Source organism: Cyprinodon tularosa, unplaced genomic scaffold, assembly GCF_016077235.1.
Source record: "Cyprinodon tularosa strain WSP-4 unplaced genomic scaffold, ASM1607723v1 ctg383, whole genome shotgun sequence".
Classification (NCBI taxonomy): domain Eukaryota; kingdom Metazoa; phylum Chordata; class Actinopteri; order Cyprinodontiformes; family Cyprinodontidae; genus Cyprinodon; species Cyprinodon tularosa.
The window spans coordinates 895,323-905,196 of record NW_024039100.1 but is presented as its reverse complement, the minus strand read 5'-3'; the positions used below and the strand labels follow the sequence as shown (position 1 = coordinate 905,196).

Sequence of the window (9,874 nt, the reverse complement as noted above, 5' to 3'; positions counted from 1 at the left end):
ATGTAGCCTCTGTGCAGTTTAATTCCAAGAAAGGTTCTTTTTAAATGATGATTACAATAGTTTTTTCGCTATAGTTTGTTTCCAAACCACTTATGTTGAAGAGCCTTTGTGTGTGTAAAGGCATTATGTTGATTGACCTGATTTTGTTCTAAGGTTAATATAGGAATATATGAAATATTTGAAAAATTCCTTTAAATATCGTACAAAGTATCACATGATACAATGTAGGGAGGCGCTGCAGATGTGTGTGTTCTCTCTTTGAGTTCTCTGCAGCCACTTGGAGGCGACACCGTCCAAAGTCATGCATGCAAGGTAAATGAGTGTCTTTTAACTACCTTAAGTGGGAGTGTGCACATGGATTTAACTGAGTGATGACCTAAACAGGTTGTACCTTGCCTTATGGCTTCTGGATACCACCACCAGGCCAACTGTTTGAATCTGCAATGATTGAACAGCAATAGATAGAATCCAAAAAAGATATTCTAACCTGGCATATCATCCTCCTTGCTGTTCATGATGACAAGACTCAACTAGCTCCTATGCTCCATTGTTTGTCATTGTTTAGGTGGTTTTAAACTGTTACGGTTATTATTATTGTTGAAGTGTGAGTCAGTTACTCCCTAATATAGTCCGAATATACAGTTATCATCTTCATTATGTACTTTCATGTATGCAAAGATTTTGAAATGGAATGAGAGCTGTGTCCTTGATCTAAAAACAAAGTGTAATATTTTGATCAGGCTGGAGCCATGGATGTCTCCTCAATTACAAACATGTATGATGTAAGGATGTGATGATGTGGCAGTCAGTCAGAGGTGGCAGTCTGCAGTACTGGGGCACCCCAGGGCACGGTTCTGTCTCCGTTCCTCTCCACCCTTTACTCCTCGGAATTCACCTGCAACACAGACAGCTTCCATCTACAGAAGCTATCCAATGACTCGGCCATTGTAGGCTGTGTGTCTGAGGGGAATGAGCTGGAGTATCAATCGGTCATTGTGAACTTTGTGGACTAATGTGAGAAGAAGCAATTGTGTCTTAACAGCAAGAAGACCAAGGAGATGGTGATTGACATCAGGAGAAGACCTGCACCTCACTCCCGATCCAGTGCCAGGACATAGAAACTGCAGAGAGTTTCGAATACCTGGGTGTTCACGTCAGTAATAAAGTGGACTGGACTCATAACGCCGACGCCCTGTACAAGAAGGGCCAGAGCCGCCTCCACTTCTGAGGAGGCTGATGTCCTTTGGAGTGAGCAGGCCTCTGTTTAAAACCTTCTATGACTCTGTGGTGGCATCAGCCCTCCTCTACGCTGTTGTCTGATGGGCCCCTGGCAGCGCCGAGCAGGACAGGAAGAGAATGAACAAAATGGCAAGAAAGGTTGTTTCTATCCAAGGCTGCACTCCAAAATCCTCCAAGCTTACATCCATCATGCACAACACCTTTCACCCCTTGCACAACAGTGTGGAAGAGCTGAGCAGCTTCTTTAGTGAAAGACTTTCACACCCTGTTTTGTAAAAAGGAGCGGTACAGCAGGTCGTTCATCCTTACTGCCACAAGACTACAATGCAACACTACAACGGCAATAACTTGTGCTATGTGTAATGTGCAATTACTATTTAAACTTCAAATAGAAAACACATACTTACTGTTTCTAATTTGATAGTATGTACAAAATTAAATACATCACCAGTGAAAAAATGCCTAGCATTTTGTTGTGTGGTAAATGTTCTTTGATCTTATGCCGTGCCGCTGGATGTTCATTATCTTTCAGAACATTTTTCATATGGTTTTGTGTTTTAACTGGTTTAAACCAGAGTCTAACCTTTCAATTGAAGACGAGATCACAGGATTCGGTTTTGTGGTGGCTGGGTTTGGTTCGGTTGGCAGGATGCTGCTGCGGCCGGGCGTGAAGGCTGGCGGTCAGTGTTGGAGCCTTGTGTGCTGTGATGCCGGTTCTGCATAGCAGGCTGTGTGGCAATGCTGTTTCTGGACAGAGAGGGTGGTCCCTTGGTAATCCGATTGCAGCTAGCGGTCCTTTCTTGTCCATGTATGAAACATTGCCCTTCGGATGTAGTTTTTACCCGGTTCGGCTTATGGCTCCGGGCCGGTGGGGTTCGAGATGTGGGTCTCCGCCTGCTGTAACTAATGTTATCCATCGCGGTTCTTGTTGTTCTGGAGCCCTGACCATAATCATATGGAAATCTATCTGGAGCTGTGGCTGTACTAAACAGTGCAACTAGCTAGGGTTGTTTTTTACATGAAATAAAATATTTCATAGAAAAATAAACAATGCTTTGAATCAGCTTTATTGCCATCAGGCACTTTATTAAAGCTATACAACAGAGAAAACAAGCCATTGCAAATTTGGTATATTGAATCCAACTGATGCGTGAGAGAACGTTTAACTACACTGATGTCACAGCTTGGGATCCCTAGAGGCGCCCAGCATGCTGTAAAATTCTCCCGATTCTTATTACTTGGAGCATTTTTAGCACAATTTAGACCAGCCACATAGAGAAAAGAAAGGATAATCTACCATCACAGACGATAAAACTGCTCTAGACGCAATCCTCTCTATTTGACCTTTAATACCGTGTGCAATAACCTGTTTCTTTATATGTGATAACCGGTGCAATAGTTATATATATAAATAAATACCTATCCATTTAAATACCCATGTACCCATTCAGCTGTCATGTATGGACGGATGCACTGTACATAATGTATAAGCCTCAAGCACCTTTTCTCCTTTGGCACCTTGTTCTTCTATTTTTGACTATTGAAGCTGATGTAACGAGTATATTTCACCAGTGTGAGATCAATTAAGTCAATCAATCAATCAATCATACTGGAGAAGTATGAAATACTTCTCTAACTGAGAATTGTGGCCACTTCACGAGATGTGAGCCTGATTGGTAAGCGCTGCCTTCTGTAACTCTTAGCAAATTCTCTGATCTGAGTTACATTACAATTTTTGTCAAAATCTATTTTTATGTATCATAATTATTTAATACATATACATTATGAGGAGATATTTAAAGAGTTTGTCCCAAGATTGTCCTTCTTCTCAGGAAAAGGACCAGAGATAGAAAGCTTTAAGATGTAAACACAATGACTTCTGTAACAAAACCATCTGGTTGTTGCTCTAACTGTGGATATATAAAAACTTTGACCATTTTTTTGTCTTCTTAAAAACACTGAATTCTGAAAATGTATTTCCCTCTCTCAAATGTCATGTTGCCTTGTATTTTAATCTTAAAGGGTGGCTTTGATTAACTGTCACTGTCGTGGATTAATGTCACCATGAGGAAGAAGAATGGCATAGATTTTTACAAAATAACACCACCAAGAAATGGCTTTTTAATTTTTACAGGAATCGTTAGGGGTGCCAGTAATTGTGGCACAGAATATTTTTATTGTTTTACTTTTTTTTAATCCTAAAACATATGCTTGAAGGTCAAACTTTAAAACTTTGTAAATGGCAACAAATGTGGACACTGGACCCTTTTTAAATGTTAGACGATGCATAAATGTTTGTTGAATGATTTTTCCTATGTCTTTGCAAAGAATTAGTTTTAACTTTTTTGAATAAAAAATAAAACATTAGGGGACACATTTTCACCAGAGATGTTGACTTTGACAGCTGAACAGCAGGACATGGCTCATTCACTGGAGTTTCTTTTTATACTACATAATAAATGTTTTTTTCTTTTTTTGCTCTAGCTGTGATTTTAATAAAAAGTCAATTCTCAGGTTTTTGTATTCATAAAATCACCAAGTTATTTTTTCTTTTCAGCTGCACTTTGCAAGATTCCAGTCAGACAAGGCGAGTTAATTGTTTAGCCTTATTCAGTCAACGGAAAATACAAAGTTACCTTTATTATCCCAAAGGAAAGAAGAAAAATGTTAAAATCTGCATAAAATTATTGCATTAAATATTTCAGGTTTTAAGGGAGATTTATTCTTGATCAAAGGCACTTGGAGGGTGGAAGGTAAGTGTGGTATTTATTGGTAAGAAAGGAGGTAAAAAGGTGATGCTTGATGCTTCCTATCTAATATATATATTATGATCACTACTACAATAGCTGACCTAATTTCTCATTTCACTCACCTGCCTAACTCTGCCTGGTTAGTAATTATCACTCATCTCATGCACCTGCTCCTGCTGCTTTATATAAGGCCCTTTTCCAGCTATCAGAGTTTGTTTTTGAGTCTGTGTTGTAGGTGAAGTCTGAGGTGTAAAGGGTGTGAAGCAACTCAGGTTTATGTACTGTATGTGTTCCCTATTCTCGGGAGGCCAGTGGTGAGAGAGGGTTTTTAGAATTGTCTGTTCCTGATCATGTCCTATCTCTTATCTACTGAGCATGCCCTGTTCCTGTTTCTTGCTCAGTGGACGGAGCTAGTTTTCCTGATATCATGCCTTGACCTGCCTCTTACACACTGAGCTTCCCTGTTTCAATCTGAACTTTTTGCCTGAGCTCTCTGTGAACTCCTGGAACCCTGGATCTGTCTGTTCTCCTGGACTCCTGGATCTCAGAACCCTCTTGTTCTGAACTGTTTCCCTGACCTGACTCAGACTCCTGCCAGCTCACTGGGACGGCTGCATCTGGTTTCACTCTGGGTGGCGTCCGCCACATCTCGTTGTCAGTCCATCAGCTGGATCCTGCCTCTTTCTGAGAGGACCAGTTAAGTGACCCACATGGGTAAATATCTTCCATCAGATTATCATGGTCACTTACCTGTGTTTCTTCCTAAGCCAGAGTTATCAGTGATAAGGAGTGCCCCACCTCCCCCCGCGGCTGCCTCAGATCCACAGCTCCGCATTTCATGCTTTTAAATAAACACCTTTGAATTTTCTCACTGTCTCTCTTGCCTTGACTACTGAGTCCTACATTCTGAGTTCATAACAACACAGGGTCCTCTTGATGCTGCATAGGAGCTATATGGATGTGCACAATCCTTTGCACGCTGGACTTATTTAGCACAGCCCCACTCAAGGAGTTGATCAAAAATATATTATTGCTTCACCTTACTTACTTTTTGTGTCGCATGTTAATGTTGATCAAGGAACACATTGTTGTTTCTTTTAGCGTGAATTACACCAACCATCTTGGTTGATTTATATTTATATTTCCCGCTTTAAACTCCTTCTCATGTTGCCAAGAAACAGATTGATTATACTAAGCGACAAAATAAAGTAATTCATTTATGTTTCCAAGAACAAGCCTCCAATGTTCCATCTCAAGGAAACTGCTATGGCTTTGATTCCCTGTATCAAATATAACAATAAACAAATGATGAATAAAATGGGGGGGAAAACAGGTACTTTCAACTTTCATTTTATTTTGGTGCTAAAATAAAATTCATGTTTTACTTACAGTATTACAAATGGACTTGTTCTAATTTGAACAAAGTTTATGGTAATGTGTATAGTTTTGAACACAAACCTCAAGTCAGACAATCACTGGGCAGCAACAAATGCAAATAGAGTAAAAGATTATCTAATTGGAGTATGAAGTGAGTGCAGCCTTTTTCTTGCTGCCGGAATGGTTTCTGTTTCAGAAACTGGTTATCTATTGGTACTCTACGGTGGCCCTGAGGCGCAATCCACTACAACATTAGAAAAGCACAATTACAAAAGCACTACAACATCAAAGGAAGCAATACAACATTAACAATGCACAATTACAAATTATAAAAGCACTAAAAGAATACAGAAAGCACTGCAACATTAACAAAAGCCCTTCAACATTAAGGAAAGCATTACAATATTAACCAAAGCACTACTACTGGTGCCAAAAGTACACACATTTGTTACTTAAGTAGAAGTATAGATACTGCAGTTTAAAAACACTCTGGTAAAAGTTGAAGTATCAACTTGACCTCTTTACTCAAGTAAAAGTGAAAAAGTATGCTCTCCAAAAACTACTTAAAGTATAAAAGTAGTTTTAAAAGTAGTTTAAAAACCTTTAAAAAACCTCCAGATGCCACTATATGTGAAAGCTCCATTTTTCAACTATTTCCAAAAAAATTCTTTGAAATAGGGCTAAGGATGAGGGAGGTTTTGTTGGTCTCCATCTCCATCTCACCTTTCAGACATTTCAACATCTTTTTCTGAATCCAACATTGTAGCATGGCATAGACAATTCACCTTTGCAGTTTGAAGAACACCTGCTTGCTTCTGATGATTTCCTTTAGCTAACCAATAAGTGTTTGCGTTATATGACTCATCCAGTTAAACTAGTTTTCACTAGATGTGGATGGAGCCAATGATCTGCATTGAATGGAGCACTGTAAATAAATATTTATAAACATTAAACCAGGGGTAACCAATAAAAAAATCAGTGGGGTCGCAATAAAGAAAATCATCAACCACTAAAGGTCTGGAGTCATTTTTAATCATAATCTGTTAATTTAAACAGAATTTAACACTGAAATCAAATCAGGTATTTATGCATTCATGTTATACACTGAATTTTGAAATAAAAAAAAATAGAAATTGACAAAAATTGCATCCCGTGCTATCTCAGAGGAGTTGACACTGTATTCCTGAATATCCATCAGTAGTTAAAGGACAAGGGTCAGCAAATGCAAATTCTGCCCTGTAAAACAATGACAGCGCAATAGTCGCTGTATGATCTGAAGCCTCATTTGGAGCTTTTAAACAGGCTTTTGAAAAACTTTGATAATTTGCTGCTGTAATATTATATATATATTTTTTTTAAATACTAGCAGATGTGCATAATCAAAAAATTATGCATTCAGTATTATATGAAAGCCCACACTGTTTCTGAATAAATACATAAGTATATGAGATGAGTTCTGTTCCGTTTGTCTCTTTCCTTGAATGCAACATAGCTGTCTGACGCTCATGAATGCAACATTCAGCTGTACAGAGTGAGGCACGCTCCGCGACTGGGGATGCATATCTCGGCAGGGAGGCACTTTTCGGCGTAACATCGGACCGCGGTCCGCTGATCCCTGACCTCTGCATTAAACCGAAGTGAAGAGTAATGAGTAACGGTTGTTTTGAAAATTTAAGGAATAGAAAGTACAGATACTTGTGTGAAAATGTAATGAGTAGAAGTAGGTAATAGTGACATGATTCAAAGGTAAACTCTGGCGCAGACACAATGCGAGTAGGAAGCAGTTTTTAGATTGTTTATTGAAAAGTTTTACAGAGTTAAGTTCAGCCTGGCGTGGTGGTTCGGATTACTGCGGCTTCATCTGGAACTGCGCGGAGAGAGATATAAGTTAGATGCAGGCAGGAGGATCTGAGTTATTTAGAGAAGATGCTGATTCCTTACAGTTCTTGGAGAGCGGAGCAGCTGGAGGGGAGGTTGGATGAGCCCACAGAGATTGAGTCTTTGGCGGAGATGGAGGGCTTCGACCTGAGAGCTCCAGAGGGTGGACAGGCAGGTGAGCAGTCGAGGGAAGGATCCAGGAAGACTGGGAGGAGGACCGGCTTGGAAACAGCAAGGCTTCTAGGAGAGAGAAGGAGGACACGGAGGTAAGCTTAAGTCTAAACTATCTTGTTCAGTCTTAGGAGAGCTAGCAGGTAGGTTACCACTGTGTGGAACTTTAACCGACTGGCGTCCGTCCCAGGGAATCCACTCCTCTAAATACTGCTCCCTGATTGCGTCCAATTGGAACCAGCTGGAGGCTCGTCAGGACTGGAGTCTAAGGAGGAAAAGGTAAGAAAGAACCCTTGCACAGCTCAGCACACAATCCAGTGAGCCCAACAAATAGGAGGAAAAATAAGTAATGGAGTGAAGTATAGATACCTAAAAAGTGTACTTAAGTACAGTAACAAAGTATTTGTACTTCGTTACTTGACACCTCTGAGCTCTACAACATTAATGAAGCACTGCAAAATTAAGGAAAGCATTACAATATTAACGAAAGCACTACAACGTTAAAGAAAGCACTACAACATTAACAAAAGCACTACAACATAAAGTAATGCATTACAACATTAAAGAAAGCATTACAACATTAACAAAACAAAAGAGGTACGTCCCAGTGGGAGACCTAAGAGATCGCTGATTTTGAACCAGAAGTTATTATGATGTGCTTCGTTTCAGTGAGAAGGAAAGCAAGCAGAAATAGGGTCACCTCGCCATTTCTTGTCCAAACTGTGGAAAAGTGCTGATTGAAATGTCACCATACTTTTGTAGAAGTTGTGGCACGAGGCTTCAAGAAATGTATATGGGAGATACTCCACAATGTTGAAGTAAGTTAATAAGCATAAAGAAAGACTTATATTTCTTATTGATGTAGTAACTCACTAACGTTAGCGGTCTCCGGGCCGTACACAAAGTTGATATAATAAAGTAGCATTGTATTAGCATTGATCTCTTTTGCCTTTGAGCGCTGACATGATTTGGTGGCGCCATCTTGAGGCAGTCGAAAGCTCTGCTCAGTGACATGTTGAGCAGGCACAGAATCTATTTTAATCAACTTCAACTCGTTTAATATTGTAGTAATTTTCACTGTTTTGTTTTTTGGTGTAAAATACTGTAAAAGTGTCCATAGCTATGTATTGATTATCTATTCTTCAGATTCACAGTATTTATATTTGTAAAAAATTAAGGAGCTATGGTCTCCTTTTCCATAGATAATTTCTTCACACCTGCTCCCAATCTGCTTGTTAGTCCTCTCTTTGTTCAGTCTACCTTAAATACTTTCCTTGTGCAGTTCCTCAGGGCTGGTACATCATCTTACCTTGTCTTTTCTCGTCTTACCCTGGCTCCTCGTGATTGTTTTCCCCTGAAGTCTCCATGATTCTGGTTTGTGTTACATTTTAATTTGGATTTTGGATTCCTGCCTCTGTTAACTGTTATCAAGAATTAAAACTACAAAAAGTCACCTCTGCCTGCCTGTCTCTGCATTTGGGTCCTCAAACCTCAACCAAACCCTGACACATGCGGAAATCCCTTAAACGCGAGATTTAGATGTTAGGAGATTTATTTTCATGAGCAAAGTTTGCAACTGTTTCAGCTGGAAAATTAAATGGAAAACGGAAAACTAAGGGCCAGTTTACTGGGTTTAAGATTGTACGGCTTACAGTAACTGGATCTGGGGATGGGTTTTGCTGTGGAGGAGTAGAGAATGATCTCGGCAGCGGTGTGAGGCATTAAGGAGGTAATGGAGGTTTCCAAAGAGGCGAAACTTATAGATGTAGAGATAATGAATACAAATCAAAACAGCAAGGAAGAGTGTGAAGTTGGTGTTTTCAGGGCAAGTTGTGCCATGAGGAGCCCTATCCCTTAATTATCTAAAAAGGAAATTGGAGGAAGAATTGGAGTTAGGGTTGGACTGGCAAGAATTTACCAAGGAGCTGATCCGACTTGCCCTAGATGTAAACAGGTGCCAGGCAACACATGCCACATGTTGTGGTCCTACCGAGGGCTCACAGAATGTTGGATAAAAATGTTCAAAAACTTTTTCATCCATCTAAAACAAAAATATAGAGCCTGATCCTCTGATGGCCATTTTTGGTGTGTCACCGAGGGAAATGTACTTAACGACCGCTCAATGGAAAGCAGTTGCATTCTCTTCACTGTTGGCGAGGAGACTGATCTTATTTAATTGGATAAAGGCAGCACCGCCAACTCACAAACAATGGGTAAAGGAAGTGATGGCTCACCTTAAACTAGAACATCTTTACTTACATCATCAGACTTTTATTTCCTACGTTGAACATGAGTTTTTAGCATAATTAGCAACTTTTATTTTCTCTTAGATTTATTATCATCGTTGTTATCATTCTCATTTCTACTTACTTATGTATTTATTTTTAACCCAAGACTATCTGGAACCCGGGTGGTGAGAATGTCTGGTGTCTGGTAACAGGATCTTTCTCTGTACCATT

The 9,874-nt window shown here is 39.7% G+C and overlaps 1 long non-coding RNA gene across 1 annotated transcript; it reads right to left on the bottom strand.

The window, feature by feature from the left end:
* Positions 1–7,108: 7,108 nt before the first annotated feature.
* LOC119791180 lies at positions 7,109–7,707 on the bottom strand. The gene is made up of 3 exons (XR_005281815.1): positions 7,568–7,707; positions 7,308–7,484; positions 7,109–7,233 (listed from the first exon to the last, which is right to left on the bottom strand). It is a non-coding gene; the product is annotated as an uncharacterized LOC119791180 (long non-coding RNA).
* Positions 7,708–9,874: the final 2,167 nt, after the last annotated feature.